Below are 17,515 nucleotides of genomic sequence, written 5' to 3'. Positions count from 1 at the left end.
TAGATTATGATCTGATATGTCGATGTTAAGATGTTTTATCTAAATTAATCTGTTTTATATAGGAAGAAGAGCTATAAATTCAAGCAATATGGGAACCGATACCATGATTAGTGTAAGCCTGAAGATTAGTGTTGTAAATCCTCTATATATCAGTTAGCTGAAAATTGTCAAGACATATTTTTAAACATGCATATCTTACTTTTCCACTTTTGGGGTTACCTTTTGATTTGTCTAATACAGGGTTTTCAATACCTCCAATTTCCAGCTCTATGATATAGTTAGAATCACTTCTTTGAATTTAGCCCTTCTGCATCCCTTTGGATATTAGAGAATGACCCAAATAGGGGAGCAAGAATAAGAACCCCCCTCCAGCCCTGTTAGACCATCCAAAGCTCCAATAAGAGTGAAATGGGTATATGTTTATTAAGGTTTTTATATATCTGCAAAAGTATGTTTCTTGGAGAAACGACCTAACATTATGGCACAGAATGTTTCCATATGGCTTCTTGTTTAACTGGGATGTGAAATCCTCATATATTTAATGAGGCAATGCAGAAGGGACATGATATGATTAGTGAACTGTAACTAATAAGTTTTTAATATCTACATTTTGGAGGAATATGATAAGGCCTTCAAGCATGTGAGGGAGCAACTGTAATTCTTTTTTAATTTTATGCTGTTGATTGCTATTATTTCAATTTCATGGCTACTGTTCTTGATTTCTAAATTGGTTATATCCTTTTCATGTAGATGGTAATCAGTGGGAGCCAGACTCAAGAAGATACCAAGGTTAAATCATTGTAGAATTCATATATTTTACATATAAAAGTATAAAAAAAAGCATACTAACTTATTATTAAATACTCTGGATGAGAGAGTTGTGGAAAGTTTTTCACCTGCTTACAATGTATATTATGCTTATGTCAAGTACAATATAATAATATAATAACAACATACAATAATTACAATGCACAATATAATTATATTCTTGTTTTAATCCTAAACTAAAACATAAGCTTAAGATTATGTCTCTATGATAGAGATGAAATATCAGAACATCAAAATGTGTTTAAATCATTCCCTGTGCTGTCCTCATCCCATTAAACCATAATATGAATAACAATTAAAAGAATTACTTATGATTATGCCAGCATTTCAACTCATTTTCATGGTAATGAAGATATGTTGGAAAGTGCCCAGAAAAGAATCACGAAGGCGTCAGTAGTGGTCTGGAATGTGAAGTATGAGAACAGATTGAAAGAATGTAAGTTGCAGAGCCTCATGAATAGGAGGAAGGGGAAGGGATATGACAGACATATAAGCTAGTCAGGGGTTATTATTAAATACTCTAAGAATGGGATGGGTAGGGAGGGTAGAAGAGGCCGTTGCTGGAAACTGTATAAGGAGGGTGTGAAAATAGGAGTGAGGAGCAGCATGAAGAGTAGTTGGTGAGTGGAATGCATTGCCTGAGTGTGTTGTGAATGTAGACATGTTGAATCAGTTTAAAGCAGGGTTGGATGAGCATTATGTGTGTACAATAGTGCGTACCTCCCACGATGAGTCTCTGACTCCATAGAGGTCAGATGTTAATAAATAATAATAATAATTTTCAAGTATAGATACCTACAGAGAGCAAGATGACTAAGCCCAGGGGTTTTGACATCATCCCCATTTATAACAAAGTTATGTATAGAGGATTTTAGGCCAATGCTATTGTTATGTCGTTTTTTTTCTTAAATATTTTACCTCTATTGTTCTCCTTTTGCCTACTGAGATCTAGCTTCTAAACTGACTTTCTGGGGCCGTTTCTCTCTTCGAGCTCTGACGATATTTATTTGTTTATGCTGCATTGGTCAGAACTATAAGACAGAAACTCTTATCCAAAGAAAGTTTCCCAGAATTCAAGTAATACCTTATATAGATTAAGTAGTTAGGTAGATTGAGTTCTCAGTATACAGTCATGGGCCTTGACAATCTTAAATTCCGCCTTTTTTTCTCTAAACATAGGTTCGATATTTTCGTGAGTGGTAAAATTCAATCTCTTACTCAGACAAACTCAGGTATACATGGGAAAACACATTTATTATTTATCTAAGAGCATTACAATTTAAACAACACATATAATCAAGCAAATCAAGGTTAATACTAAAATACAAGTAAAGCAGGGTAATAATAATCAAACAGACAAGCTATTCAAACACACATGAGAATCTTATGTTCATCTATATCACAAACATGGATGTTGGTATTAAACTAGATTACTGCTACTAACAACCCATACACATTAAACTTGGTCTAGACAACTTATGAACGTAGATTACCAGTCCAATTCGATTAACTTAACGCAGGAAACTGCCTCAAAAATCTCTCTCTCTCCATTTCAAAACTCTGTCCATTTTACACCTTCGTCACCAATAGATAACACAAAAAAGGGAATTCATATTTATGAATTTAGGGACACAAAACACACGTGTTGAAAAGATTATTTTACTGATTAATAATAAAATAATAACTTGACGTTTCGACCGCTGTATTGAGGTCATCATCAGAAGGATACATGTGTATAAGAACCAAGCTACATGCTGTTGCACTATATACAGGTAAATTACATCTATGTTGTTAACTAATCTTTTTTCTTAGCCTGCCCTCCAGTGATTAAAAAAAAAAAAAAAAACTACGATAAACTCTGCTAAAGTCCTTACGTATTAGGATTCTTCTGGAATTATACAGTTCATATTGTTATATTACAATTATCTTCTGGATTTGTACAGTAAGGTCGCTATTGAATGTTCAGGGGAAAAAAAAAAAAAAACACTTCGCCAAGTCTTCTTGTATTGAGATTTTTCTTTGTGGTTGCTATGAAGGTTGCAGATGGGCCCTCCACATTCTTGGAATGGTTAGACCATCATTTTTATTCTTAATCAGTAAAATAATCTTTTCAACACGTGTTTTGTGTCCCTTTCATCATTTTTATTAAGATTCGGATCATTTTTGAGCATTTCACATGCTTCTTTGAATTTCCGCTCGAACCAGGTTTTGGTGCGGTGTAGGATTTGGTACCTTTCCAATCAATTCTGTGGTATGTTTGGAGTGCATGGTCAGAAAGGCTGGTTTTTCCAAAATGGAGGTATTCTATGTGTCGTTTGTGTTCATCCTTCCTCAGTGGAATGGTTCGCCCTGTTTCCCCTATGTATGGTATGTTGCATGTGCATTGTATTTTGTAAACCCTGGGTAGGATAGGTGTGGCAGAGGATCCTTGGAAGAACTGAGTAGGTGTCTTAATTTTGTCGGGGGTTTAAAGATGGTTTTGATGTTGTATTTGTGTAGTGTTCTGTCTATTTTTTCAGAAATACCTCTAACATATGGTATAGCAATAGCATGCTTGAAATCTTTTTTTGTTATCAGTGGTATCTTTGTGGAGAATCTTGTGAATGGTTTTTATACTGTATCCATTTTTTATAAAAGTATGCTTGATGGTTTCATATTCATGGTTAAGAGCTTGTTCATTTGAACAAATAGTTTGAGCTCTATGTTTAAGGATGTTTATGACCCCTAGTTTTTGTTGGGTGGTGATAAGAAGTTTTGTGTATGTACTGGCCTGTGTGTATAGGTTTGTGGTAAACCAAGAAGGACAGCCTGAAGGAAGACGTGTGACAAGTGTGTCTAGGAACGGAAGAGAGTTGTTTTTTTCTATTTCAATAGTGAATTGGATGAGTTTGTGTTGTTTGTTCAGGTGGCTAAGGAATGTATTTAGTGCTTCGTGGCCATGGGGCCAAATGGCGAAAATATCTTCGCCCTATCTGAGCCACATTTTGGGTTTTAGGCAAGCTGCCTCTAGAGCTCGTTGCTCAAAGTCTTCCATATAAAAGTTCGCTATTGGGGGGGAAATTGGTGAGCCCGTAGCTGTACCCTCTTTCTGTAGGTAAAAATTATTTTGCCACACGAAATATCTGGAGCGGAGTATGTGGGCAAAGAGGCCCGTGATGTCGTGTGGAAATATGTTCTGTAAGAGCAAGATAGTATCATTGATTGGGATATTGGTGAAAAGGGAAGTTATGTCAAAGCTGACTAATAGATCTTGGTCATTGAGTGCAATGTTTTTAATTTTGCTTATGAATTGTGTATTTTTTATGTAGGAAGGAGAAAGACCAACCAATTCCTTGAGTGTGGCTGCTAATTTTTTGGCTAAGTAGTAATTCGGACATCATTCCTTCTACAACTGGACATAATGGTGTGTCTGTTTCGTGTACTTTTGGCAGGCCATAAATTCTGGTCATGTGGGCATACTGCGGTATTAATTTTTTCTTCTGGCCACATGTTAACTGATTTAAGTAGTTCAGTAGTTTTCTTTTTGTTGCGTTGAGTGGGGTTGTAATTTACCATTTGGTAGGTGTTGTGGTCCGATACCAAATGGTTCATTTTGTCTATGTAGGTTGTCTGATTTAAAACGACAGTGACATTCCCTTTATCTGCTTTTGTGATAATAATGTTACGGCTATTTTTTAGGGATTTGAGAGCCAGTTTTTCAGCTTTGTTTAGGTTGCTGCTTAATTTTTTGGTTGAATTTAGTAAACAGGCAGTTTCCATCCATATTCTTTCAGCTAAATTGGCGGGGAGGGATCTTAAACCTCTCTCGATATGATAGATTATATCTAGTTTATTTACTGACCTCGGGACAATGGCATAATTTAAACCTTTCTCTAGTAGCGAGAGTTGTTGTATACAAGACAAGGATTACATTTGAATGCAGAAGGGCATAGGCATTTGGAGAGGCTGTTGATTTCTGGCAAGTATATGTGTCAAGGTGGAGAAACCTGAATTGATTGCATGGGTGGAACATATCATGGATAGCCTCATATGGGGATAGTGGGGTTTGAGAAATGAAAGGGTGTACACTATTTTACAGACAGGTAAATTATGAGGAGAGTGATAATGACTATAAGAATACTGTCAAATGAACTGGTTTTTCTGTATACAAATGCTAGGAGCATTAGGAATAAAGGGAATAGGTTTGTGGCATTTGATTAACCCTCTCATGCATGAATTTTTATATTCATTTATAAAAAATTATAATGGCATGGTATAGTACCATTTAATCTTACAGTATTACCATGAATTCATTAATTTTGCTAAATTTTTGTTTTGTATATGTAAAAAATGATGTCCTCATTTAAGGACATCATGCACTAATGCCTACAGACATATTTCTATGGAAATGACTTAGACTAAGGAATTTATTTTCATTGAAAGACACTGCATGAATGATCAAAAGTTGGATTACTTAGTACATATAAAAAAGCAGAACAATCAGAATTTGCAGTACAGCTATGTAAATCAAGAACAGTCTTATTCTCTTTGCCTCATTTTGTATGGAAAGACTGAAAACATTATGGACAGATTGGAACCTCACATCTACCACAGATGTATCTGCAGTGTACATCTCTGCAACGATTGGCATTAGCACCTGCTGTCTTCTTTGGGAAGTGCCAATGCCATCAAAACATTTCTCATGTGGTACAGAGTGAAATTTGCGTTTCTTTAGTGCTGATGGTGTCTGACTTGAAGGGCATCCTCGTTTCTTTGTACCTAGCTGAGCTAAACCTTGATATATCAAAGCAGTTGCCACTCTTGATTTGAATTCCAACAAATCCAATTTTTCTTTTTCTTCCTATTTCCAAATGATTCGTGTATTACAAACAAGTACGTTCAACATATGGGAAAAAATTCTCATATACCATCATTTGTTCCTGGTATCATTTCAATACCAGGATCAAAGCCACAAGAGAGTTCATAAGGTCCACTCCACCCATATGTTTGTTATAAACAGCTATGCTATGAGGTAGTGGAATTTCAACACACTTTTTTATTTTCTGGCTGAACCTCTGACATACACTGACAGGTTCCGCTCCTAAGTAGCTAGATACCACATGTACTATTGAGTTATCAACCCATCTAGTGATGTAATGCCATCAGAGGAAGTGGTAACTGACATATTTCCTCATCCCATCTTCTGCAAATCCTTTTCATTTTTAAGTTTCATGTCAGCACCTTGAAGTCGATTTCTTCTACATGTACCCACATAATAAATATCATCTTCCTTTAGTTTTTTAATTAGAGGGATGCTCATGAAGAAGTTGTCTGCGTACACCTTGAAGTTCTTACCAGCAAGATCATGACAAAGTCTAAGTACTACATTTTCACTTGCACTGAATGAGGGTGAATTTTGTCTTACAGGATCTGCACCTACATAAAGATCAAAACAATATACATAGCCTGAAATGCCTCACCCACATTTTGAAACCTCATTTTTTTTGGCTTCTTAGGTAAGTATTGTTTGAGTTGTGAACGTATCTCATCTACACTTTGAAATTCTTCTGGGCTGACAGCAGCATGGAATGTTTCATGAAACTTTTTTGATGTTGAAAGTTTATTTTTCACTTGGTTAGAGTATAATAAAATTAGTTTAATCCTTTATCCAAGTGTGAGCAAACAAAGTTTGCGCCTGAAAGTATCTTCAGGACTAGGGTAAGGTGGTACAACACCAGGCAACTCGTTGCAAAGGTGGAGCAAGCTACCAACATGCCTATCTCAGTATTTCCCATAATGCAAAACACATCTCCTTGCGGATATGTCTAATGTTATGCATTAAGGGAAGGGCCACTACCCAGACTAGTTTCGACCTTTATTGAGGTCTCTTCAGTGGGAGCCAGGCCCAAGTGGAAATACCAGGCAGTAGCATTAGGCACCAGGCAGAAGCATAGGTAGAGATGACCTGCTAATGCTTCTGCCTGGTATTTCCACTTGGGCCTGGCTCCCACTGAAGAGACCTCAATAAAGGTCGAAACTAGTCTGGGTAGTGGCCCTTCCCTTAATGCATAACATTAGACATATCCGCAAGGAAATGTGTTTTGCATTATAGGAGATACTGAGATAGGAGTGTTGGTATCTTGCTCCACCTTTGCAACGAGCTGCCCTGGTGTTGTACCACCTTGCCCTAGTCCTGAAGATACTTTCAGGCGCAAACTTTGTTTGCTCACACTTGGATAAAGGATTAAACTAATTTTATTATATCATGAAACTTTTACAGCACTAGTCTTATACGTATTGCTTTGTCTTTATTGTTGGTAGGTACTGTGTCTAAATCAACAAAATGCAAATATCGCCTTATGTCCTCCCATCTGTTCACGACATAGCATCAGCTATAACATCCATGCACAGTCCATGTTCAGAAGACCAATACTGCCTTACAAGTGGGTATTTTATGTATGTCATGACAAGTACAATTCCAAGGTAAATTTTGAGTTCAGTCACAGTAAGTGTCTATATCTTTGCCTTTAAGGTATGCATACAGATTAGTTTGTTTCACAATTTCCTCCATCAATTCACATCTGGAAACAGCTGTGAAAAATAATCTACAGGGCTCTCTCTGTGAATATTTACTTGGTGTTTTCCTCTAAACTGTGGAAAGGGATTATCTTTCTCACTAAACCACACTGGTTATTTCTGCAATGGCATATGACCAGCTATCTGTATTTTGCATACTAGCTGGACTTTGAACGTTGTGAATATGACCAACAGGGGAAGGACACTGAACATCACTGTCTTCACTTGAACTGTCACTCTCTGTAGGATCATCATCAGAACCACTCAGCTCCAAACCATCTTCAGATTCCCCCAACAGTTTTTCAATCTCCTCTTCAGTAAGTCCTTTGTGGTAATAGGCCTTTTTTATGCTTAATGGACCTGGCTTTTAGTTATCCATCTGTAAAAGAGATGATAATGCCAATTAACACACTTACTATTCATTTATGTTTGCAAAAATAAAATAAAATAAAATTATAAAAATATTGTACAACTTTCTAATTTCAAACTATTTGCCGCATAGATTACCTTACAAACATATCGTCCTCATGTGAGGACAGGTTGTTTTCAAGTTCATTTTATGAATATGGTAATAAACATGAACAAATTAAACATTCACACTCCATCTACAAGGAGTAACAATATATAAAACCATACTAACCTTTCCAGAAGACTCATAAAATCACCAAATTCAAATCAACAAAATAGCAGCTTTCCACTTCTTTCTTGATATCACCATACTGCAGAGAGATTGGTATTCCTGTAACTCTGTTGAAACTCCTGCCATCTGGTGTGGTTTCTAAGAAAACTTCGGTCTCTCCAGATGACGACTACATGCATACAGTAGCACTAAATTATGAATGAATAATTATTATGAGGGAAAATATATGTGTCCTCATATGAGACCCTTATGCATGAGAGGGTTAACTCAGTCTCTCCAAAGACTGTTGGTATGAGAAAACTTAGTTAACTGAGGAGGACATTCTAACAGGAATGGAAATCAAAGGGTATAGCATATTTTGGCAGGATAAGAAAGATAAAAGTGGTGGTGGAGTGTTACTTATGATAAGAGATAAATCGTGCCCTCACAGAGTGGTGAATCACAATGGAAATGATACTAATGGCTTGAGAGTCTATGGTGTGATATAGAAGCTTATACAAGATATTTAGTGGAATGTTGTTATTATAGGCCAAGAAATACATATAGTGATGACTGGCAACTGCAAAGTGAGTGTTCATTAAGTGGGGGGGGGGGCTTCAACTATAGCAAAATATAAATTGGGCAAAGAAGACAGCATGCAGTAATAAGGGAAATCAAATTTTGGATTTCTTGAGGGATAACTGTCTTAGGCAGTATGTAGTGAAGGTAACATGAGGATCAAGAGATTTGGATTTGTTCAAAGCATCAGAGGATCTGTTTGTAACTGAGATGTCATATTTGTCCCCAGTTGGTGAGAGTAATGATATAGAACTGACTTTGAGGATGAGCAAGCATGTAGAGGTATCAAGGCAGAGGAATTTATGTGGAATTATAAGGCCGGTAACTATTACAGACTTAGAAACCAGCTTATAACAGTACAATGGATGAAAGACCTTGAAGGAAGAGCGATCATCAGTGCATAATAGGAGATACTTAAGAAAAAATTGTTGACAGCAATGGCAGATTGTATACCTTGAATGAAAAAGATAAAACAATATGGAGTCAGATGAATGACAAAAGAAATATAACAGGAATTGCAGATGAATAAGAGATTATGGAAAACATAAAGAGGGAGAGAGAAGTTGCATGAGTAATACAAGGCTCAGGCTAGGAAAGTGACTAGTAATGTAAGGAGAGAAAAGTTAGAATGTGAGAGGAGACTAACACTCTAATCCAACAAGAATTATAAGGAGGTTTTTTTTTTTTTTTTTTTTTTTTGCTATGTGGTGAGCAAGAGGATAATGATAGTGGATAGAGATGGAACTCTGGTGACCAATGTAATAACATAGCTGAGCTATTTAATGATCACTTTATTAGAGTGTCCCATTCTGGTACAGTAGGCATTATTCCTAGAATAATGCCTACTGTACCAGGAGCGGTTAAGTTAAAAGTAAGTGTAGAGGATGCGTTCTGAATCCTGAGTATGCTAAATGTCAATAAAGCAGGGGGACTAGATGGAATTGCACCTGTGTTTTAAGGGAACATGCCATGGAACTGACTGTGCCATTAACTTGGCTAATTAAGGAGAAAGTCTTGCAATGGGACAGGTTCCTGGAGATGTAGGATAAGATAGTGCCATTGCATAAAGGTGATGGTAAAATGGAGGTATCAAACTAGAGACCTGTTTGTAGTCATTAAGATTTTGGCAAAACTGGTAAGAATTTGTATATGGAATGGGAGGTGGGGGCAATATTATTTATGCAGGCTGGCAATAACCTGTTAAAGAGTGCTCTTATTTTAGTAATCTGGTTCCTTTTACAATAGAAAAACAAGGCAGTGAATGAGGGTAAGGCATATACAGGCATTTTTTTTTGGATTTTTCAAAGGTATTTGACAGGGTGCCATATAATAAGTTTATATGTAAATTACAGCCTATGAGTATAAATACCAATTTAATGAATTGGACAGGTAACTGGCTCTCTGATAAATATCAGAGAGTTTTAGGTGGGGGAGCAATATCTGGGAGTAGGAATGTTACAAATAGAGTTACACAGGCTTCAGTACTGGACCATGACATGTACATTAATTCCTTAACTACATCATTAGGAAATTTTTTAGGACTTTTGACAAAAACATATTGCAATTTAATTTGTATGAAATTTATAATACATTTTTTGTGTAATATAATTTATTAGTATGCTGGCAATAAATTTAGCTTTTGGTTGTAGTTGTGAAAATTTTTCATATACATGTAAAAACGTTCATCCTTAGTTTTAGTCTTACAGACAGGTATAACTTACAATGATGAGTGTTATAGACAGGTATGTCTATAACACTCATCATTGGAAACCCATCCTAGAAAACAGTCTATCGTACCGCTCCTTGAATTCATTCACCATTCATGCTCTCACCACTGTATCAAGCAATGCATTCTATGGTTCAACCACCCAAATGCAACGAAATTACTTCTCACACTTGCTCATGACTTACTTTCACAACCTCCAGGGATGGCCCCTTGTCCTTGCTCCTTCCCCTTGTTTCCAAACAAAAGAACTCAACAGTGTCAACTCTGTAACTACTTATCAACAGTTTAACTGTCTCAATCATATCACTTCTTCTCCTATCTACAAAACTTTGCAGTCCATATTCCCTGTCTATCCTCATAATTAACATTGTAGAGTCATGATATCATCTTTGTTATCCATCTCTGAACTCTTTCAAAGGTTAATTTATGCCTTTCAAATCCGGGAGACAAAATGTGAGCACAATAGTCCAGATGTGGTATGATCAGGGCTTTATACAATGGAATGACAACTCTTATTTCTGCAAGTCAGCTTCCTTCTCAATATTATAGCAATCCTCTGGGTTACCTTCACCACCTTTGCAATATGTTCCCTGAATTTTAGGTTTCTACCAGTCAGGGGATGACCCCACATCCTCCAAACAGTATACAGCCTCCCATCAATGTATCCCAAACCAAGACTTTACATTTAGTTGAATTAAACTGATACCCCCCAGTCTTTTCGTATGATGAGCAGACAGGATTATGAATTGATAGTTCATCTTGAATTTTTTTTTATAATGGTTTAATTCACAACACAAGACAATAATAAGAAAATAAATAAGATATTTATTTACTTAGGTGCTGATATTTCATTAGTTTTTATGAAACTATCATGTTGGAGGCTTAATGGATTTTTTACAACACTCAAAAAGGATTAAAATAGAATTTAATACTTTCTATATTTCATCCTAGTCACTAGGACATCTACGGGGATTACAAAAACAACTAATGTAACATGCACACGAATATCATACAATACTAAGCCCAACCACGTGGGTGACACTAAAGTCCTATTTAGGTGGAGCGCCCTCTAAGGGCGGTAGTAGGTGGCGTGGAATGTAAGGTGGGACCGCTGGTGATGAGTATTTCCCAAATCTTCAGAAGCTTAATGCAACCGTATTTATTAAGATTTGGTTGGTTTCTGAGAGCTGCTGCTGCTTCTAAGAAAAGTCTCTATTTCTTGAATTTGCTGCGGTGGAGCATGGTGGTTTTCTTCCATGATACCCTGTGGGTGGTGTCCAAAACATGGTCCAAGCCTGAATGACCATAGTTGTGTTTACAGATGTAAGACTTGTGTTCCTCCAGGCAGATGGATGCTGATCTGCCTGTCTGTCCAATACTTTCCTAGCAAGCCAGGTCACAAGTACTGAGCACTTCACATATTCCTGGATGTGATAAAGGATGGAATTTGTCAGGTGATTGTGTTTAAATGTGGTGTGGTGCTGGTATTTATTAAGCACTCTGGAATATTTTTTCAGATGCACCCAGAATATATGGAAAAATAACAGTTTTTGTTGAGGCCTTATGGTAAGGAGAGGGAGGGAATTGAGAAAACATGCAAAAGATAATGGTGCAATTGTTTGTGCAAATATCTTCATACTGGAAGATATTTATGTAGGCTTTCTGTAAATAGAAAAAGATAATGAACCATTTTTGAAGACTTGTGATTAGTGTATCCTGGAGGGGTAGTCAGTTATTTGATTCCTTTTCCACTGTGAAATGGATTTGAGGATGTTGGCTATTTAAATGCACTAAAAATGTATCTAATGTGTCTGGACCATGTGGCAAATAGCAAAAACATTATTTACACAGTGCAGCCAAACCACTGTCCGCGCGGTTAGCCTAGTGGCTTTGCGCTTCGCAACCATATGCCTGGGGAAGGAGTGTCCTAGGTTCGATTCCCGTCGGAGACGTGAGGAGCTGAAGGATCTTCCTCAGTCATAGCCAAGTTAGCCGGTCTTGGGCGCGGGCAGTAGGGTTTTTTCCGCCAGTTTATCTGGTGTTTTTCATCCCGCAAGCAGGCAAACCGGCCCCTTGAACACACAGGGATACAGCCAAGAATACCTTGAGGCATAGGAGTGACCATTCTATCCTCGTATTTCGGTTACGAAATCCAAGCATGCTTGGAAGGTTGTGGGCCTTAAAGGCCTGTTAAAGCCATTGAGATAGATAGATAGCCAAACCACTGGTATGAGCATGGCTGAGCCGAGTGCTTGGTTCTCTAAGTGTTCTATGAAAAAATTAACCAAATGGGGGGGAGGCGTTTTTTTTTTTGTATATTTTTTCTTTTCATGAGAAATAACAAGAATACACTGTAAATGTGAATTTAAATATATTAGGGGGAAAATTAACTGGAGAAATCAACTGTATCATTAACTGAGTCTCTTCATCAAATCAAGGGGCTCAGTTAATGGTATATTAGTAAAGCTAATCATTATGTCTGAACTTTTAGAACATGGTTATTTACTATACTTTTTAACTGAACAGAATTTTTTTTTTACAAAGGATGAAGAAATGCCTGTGTGTGTGAGAGAGAGAACTAGTGATTTAGACAAATTTAGCAAGAAGTTTGCATATAAGATGTTTCAACTGAAACAGAACTAAGAAACGATTAAAAGAAGTATTTAATGCTTCAAATATTTCATCTCAGTTACAGACACCCCGTCAGGGAATATAATATGAGACTTATAACACACACACACACACAAAGGCAGTACAAAACTAACTGAAACATGTGGAAGAAAGACTAGAGTCCTAATTAGGTGGAACACTCTCTTATGTTTACATTATATTTTTATGTTCTCTATCTTTACATTCTAGGCCATCAACACCAGCCTAGAATGTGAAGTGGGATCACAAAATATTAGTATTTTGGGAAGTTTTATGTAACCATATTTATTTAAATTAGGCTGATTTTTAAGAGAAGCAGCAGATTCTAAAAACAGTCCTTCTCGTCTAAATTTACTGTGATGGAGCATGATGTTTTTTTTTTTTTTCAACTAATTCTGTGAGCTGTATCCAAAGCTTGGTCTGTGAGGCCAGACTGACTATATAATCATGACTACAGATGTATTTTTGTTCTTCCATGATAGCTGATCTTCCTGTCTGTCCATAGTAGGCCAACTTGCAGGAACAAGGGATTCTATATACACCTGGAACTGAGAGGGGAAGGGAATTTGTGTTTAGTAGAGCAGATAAGGATAGCTAGTTTTAAGTGGGGCTTGGAAGTGGTGCAAAGATTATATTTCTTTAAGATTCTGGATAAATTTTCTGATGTGCCTCAGACACAGAGGATGGCGATAGCATTACTAAAATCTTTCTAAAGATTTTAGTATGTTGTGGTATGAAAGGGGGGAAGCAAGAAATTTTGGTCGTGGATTGAGGAAATGACTGATTTTTTTTTTTATTGTGGGAACTGTAACCATTAGACAGAAAAGTGCGGTGTATATGATTAAGTTCTGCTGCAAGAGAGGTCTCATTGGAACAAAGGTTATAAGGTCTATGGGTAAGTGTTTTTATGACAACATATTGTTGAGAGGGGTAGATGATTGGGAAAGTTTGTGAATGTATCTACCTGTGTGGGTGGGTTTCCTATATACTGAAAAGGGCAGGTTACCATTAGGTAGGCAGGTAACAAAGGTGTCTAAAAAGGTCAGACTATTATTAGTTTCTTTTTTTGGATTCTAGGGTAGGGTGAAGGCTATTGAGGTGACATAGAAAAGTATCTAATGTGTCTGGGCCACATTAGACCAAACAGAAAAGGCGTCCTACATATCTCAATCAGATAGAAGGTTTGAGAGGAGCCGAGTCAAGAACTTGTTTTTCAAAACCTTCCATAAAAATATTGGCAAGGGAGCATGAGAGGGGGAGACCCCATAGCGGTATCCTCTATCTGTTTATAAATTTTGTTCTTCCAAGAGAAATAACTGGAATGGATAGCAATAGAAAGTAGGTCAATGATATTAAAGAACAAAATTTATAAACAGACAGAGGGTATGTTAGTGAACAATGAGGTGATGTCAAAACTCACTAGATATCACTATCATTAACAATCATATTTTCAATGGAACTTTTAAAATTGGAAGTTTTTTTTATGTATGATATGGTATGAAAGGGGGGGAGCAAGAAATTTTGCTAACTATATGGATAATTTATTGCAGGGAGAATCAATAGTATCTACTATGTGTAGTGGAGGGAGGGGGATGGAACTGGGTTTATGAATCTTAGACAAGCCATATATCCAGGGATTATGGCAATTGAAGGGTTTAAGTTTTTTTTTGTGATATCAGGAGGCCAGGAAGAAACTTTGAGTAGACAGTTTAGTTTATTGATTTGTGACTTTGTAGGATCATAATCTAAACGTCTGTAGGCAGAGCAGTCTCATATGATAGAATGATATCCATTTCCTTATTGTATTCACTGGAGTCGAGGATAATGGTAGCACTTTCCTTGTCAGACCTAGTAATGACTATGCTGTTGTCTTTACATAGTTTATTAAGAGTGGCCTACGATGTAAAATGGGATCTCAAAGTATTAGCGTTTCCCATATTTTGGGAAGTTTTATGCAACTGTATTAATTATTTAAATTAGCCTGATATTTAAGAGGAGCAGCAGATTCTAAAATCAGTCTTTCTCTTCTAAATTTGGAATAGAATTCAATGCACTACGGAAAAGGAAACTAATAATAGTCGGGCCTTTCTAGATAACTTGGTCGCCCACCTACCTAATGATAATGGCTCCCACAGCATCAAAAATCAATAATTTCCCCAATCCATGACCTTCTCTTTAGAAAGATTATACTAATGCTATCGCCATCTCTATGTCTGAGACACATGATAAAAAATATCCAGAATCTTAAAGAAATACAATCTTTGAGCCATTTTCAAGCCCCATTTAAAACTAGCTATGCTTTGTGGTAAGTTTTCAGTATTGAGACCACATTATTATGTAATTAAAGAGTTTAATAAAAAGAAGCAATTATAACCTGAAAGTTTCATAAGTCATATGACTTGCATCCTCAGGTATACCTAAAAGTTTTACACAACAAAGGACTATTAACAATTAATTACACATATTGGATGTTTTTGATAACTGTAACATATAATTGAAAATCCAAAATTTGTTACTGTATGTGGGTTGGAACATTGCTTGTTGTTGTTGCTATCACATTCTGTGATATCACACATGTTATATCCTAGGTCCATGGTAGTTAAATTTTTGATGAAAGTAGACAATACTTAATGTAAAATTAACCCTTTAATTTTTATTGTGTTGTGTAGGGATTCTAAGCATTTGCAAGGCTTCTTTAAATTTTCTTGTAAAACAGTTCAGATCAATACATGACATTTTTGTTTGTTGCCAAAGTACTTGATGGTCAGTAGTGGTTATGTGGAATGCCAGGCCCGATCTTCCTGTCTGGCCTATATAACAAATGCCAAAAGAGCAATGAATCTCATAGATGCCTGGTTTCTTCAAGGGGGTGATGTGAAGGTTTTGGTGGATGTAGGAATCTTGATATTTTTTGCCAAGGTAAAAAAGCAACTTTAAGTTACTCTCACACAGCTAAATGGTAAAAATTTACCTCATAGAGGTAAAAATTACACAAAAAATGGTAATTTTTTGTGTTGTTCTAGTTCAAGAGTGAATTTTATATTGGGATGCAAGTTGTTCAGATAATCTTCTAAAGCAATCAGCTCATCCACTGTTCCCAACTAAATGATGAAAATATCACCAATATAAAGTAAACAAATTTTTGGTTTCTTCTGATAGTTATTTAATACATTAGTTTCGAAAATTTCCATAAATAGGTTGGCTAATTATGGCTGGAAAAAAAGGTGGGAGCTCATGGCAAGTCCTTCTTTTTGTTCCCAATATTTGTCTTGAAATTATTATTATTATTATTATTATGTGACACCTCCAGGGAGTCCAAAGACTCATCGAGGGAGGGCTTACTCTACAACTCTCTCTGTCTCTAACACTCAATCCACCAACTACAACGAACTGGAACTATACCCACGCCATCTACCACCCACCACTAGTATTTTCACAGACAATCACAAACATCCATGCCCACGGCGGGATTCGAACCTGCAGCCTTTTGGCTGGAGAGCAGATATGCTAGGCAAGGAAATATGAGAAAAGCGTTTTCCACACATTATTTAAATAGTCCTACAGTGTCCGGTGGGAAAAGATGTGAAGACTCAGAAATGACACAGTAGATCCACTGTGTCATTTATGAGTACATTGGTGAAGAGACTAGATAACCTTATCTGCTCCACTAGACACAAATTCCCTCCCCTCTCAGTTCCAGGTCTAAATATAATTCCTTGCTCTTGCAAGCTGGCCTACTATGGACAGACAGGAAAATCAGCTACCATCTAAATGGAAGAACATAAAAAATACATCTGCAGTCATGGTAATCTGGCCTTGCAGACCATGCTTTGGAAATAGCTCACAGAATCAATTATAAAAAAACCATCATGCTCCATCACAGTAAATATAGAAGAGAAAGACTGTTTTTGGAATCTGCTGCTTCTCTTATGGTTGCATAAAACTTCCCAGTTTATGTACTAGACCACTGACTGTGTCCATAGAGAGTGTCCCATCTAATTAGGACTAGTCTTTCCTCCACATGTTTCAGTTAGTTTTGTACTGCCTTTGTGTGTGTGTGTGTGTGTTACAAGTATCATTTTGTACTCTGATGATGTCTTTGTAACTGAGATGAAATATTGGAATCAATAAACACTTTCTTTAATCGTTTTCTAGTGCTGTCACTCCATTAAACTTTTATTGTGAGTTTTTCCCAGCACTTAAGCCTTATCACACTATATATATATTATACATAGGGGATGTGTATCGTTTGTGAATTATTGGTGCCCCATATATTCTGGGTGGCTCTACATAAAAAGGCTCAAGTTTGTTAAAAGTTTCATTAGGCTGCAAAGTCTAATTTAAAAACTATTCTTTTCTGTATTAGTAAGATCATGATCTGTAATTTTGTAAGTGCATTACAAGTCACTGCAAGTCATTACAAGTTAGAGACTAGTTCTGGAATCAGCAGCAGCTTTAAAACATTCTCCATAACCTCAACTAGTATGGCTATATAAATTTATCAAAAATCTGAGAGACAATCATTTTAAGATTGAATAATACTTGTCAACCCTCTCTGT

At 36.5% G+C, this 17,515-nt stretch overlaps 1 protein-coding gene across 1 annotated transcript in view; it reads right to left on the bottom strand.

Annotated features, from left to right (window-relative positions):
- Positions 1-17,515, bottom strand: part of LOC150099067 (EF-hand domain-containing family member B-like) — a 175,142-nt gene that overhangs the window by 72,111 nt on the left and 85,516 nt on the right. The gene's annotated exons all lie outside the window — the stretch shown is intronic.

This window comes from Typopeltis vanoorti, chromosome 15, assembly GCF_054136105.1.
Source record: "Typopeltis vanoorti isolate ZY-2024b chromosome 15, IOZ_Tvanoo_1.0, whole genome shotgun sequence".
NCBI classification, from domain to species: domain Eukaryota; kingdom Metazoa; phylum Arthropoda; class Arachnida; order Uropygi; family Thelyphonidae; genus Typopeltis; species Typopeltis vanoorti.
Note: the sequence above shows the minus strand (reverse complement) of the source record. Positions and strands in the feature narration are given on the sequence as shown.